The following is a 1,019-nucleotide window of genomic DNA, read 5'->3' on the forward strand; positions in this document are numbered from 1 at the left end:
CCCGAGAGCAACGATTCCGGGGGGGGGGGAGGGAAGCGATGCCATAGCGGTAAAATCGTAAGCGCCGTTTTTAAGTCACTACGCCGACGTATGTACAGTAGACTATAACTATATTGCCATGTTCGGGGCCGTAGGGGAGTAAAATGGCAATGAGTCGAGAGCCCCCTCCATGCTGAGTTCTGTCGCCATGGTGGGATAGCGAATTTGTGTGCACGAAAGTACGTGTGAAGGGGAAGTGCCCCATGTGGCAATGTGTTCAGTGGCAATATAGTTAGAGTCTACTGTATTTTGATAAGTGGCCGCGTGGGTTCCGTTTCGCGAAGGTACTATGCTATGTACACACGCATATGGTGCCTCGTCAGAACATCGTTAATTCCATAATTCATTTCGTTCTCTCTCTCTCTTCCTATCACACATTCTCTATTTATATTTATCCGCCGGTTCACAACATTTATAATTCTGTACAAGCCCTAGCGCGCTGCCCAATCACACCCCTGTATGTCCATAAGAAACGTTCTAAGGACAAAAAAAAAAAAAAGAAAACGGACACGCATCAACCGGATTCGGGCTGTTACAATTAGCCCACTCCCTCCCCCCCCGCACGTTCATACACGGGACACCGTCTCTGTATCCTGGCCTGCAGAGCAGTATCCCGCACTTTTAACGCCTAGAGATGTAAATTATCGAGAAAGTTTCGTTTGATCACATTTTCACGTTTCGCGGCACACTACGAGGAGGGGGAGGGGGGTCGCGTGTGCGAATAGTAGGATACGATACACAAGGTGACACCGGTCGGTTCTTCCCGCCCCCGAATGTACCAAAAATAATTGAGCTCTTAAGTATGTTATTTTTGCTTGTTTGTTAAGTCATTAAACGACACGCAGACTAATCTCGCTTGTACTTTAGAATTTATTGTTGTATATCTTCCGGTAAGAGTTCCTCGTTTTCCCGCGCGAACGGTTGTGCACGGAGAGATCGGAACGGACTGTGGTGCGTGAACCGTCGATTCCGATCGGAAG

The sequence above is a fragment of the Dufourea novaeangliae genome, unplaced genomic scaffold (assembly GCF_001272555.1).
Source record: "Dufourea novaeangliae isolate 0120121106 unplaced genomic scaffold, ASM127255v1 scaffold112, whole genome shotgun sequence".
Lineage (NCBI taxonomy): Eukaryota > Metazoa > Arthropoda > Insecta > Hymenoptera > Halictidae > Dufourea > Dufourea novaeangliae.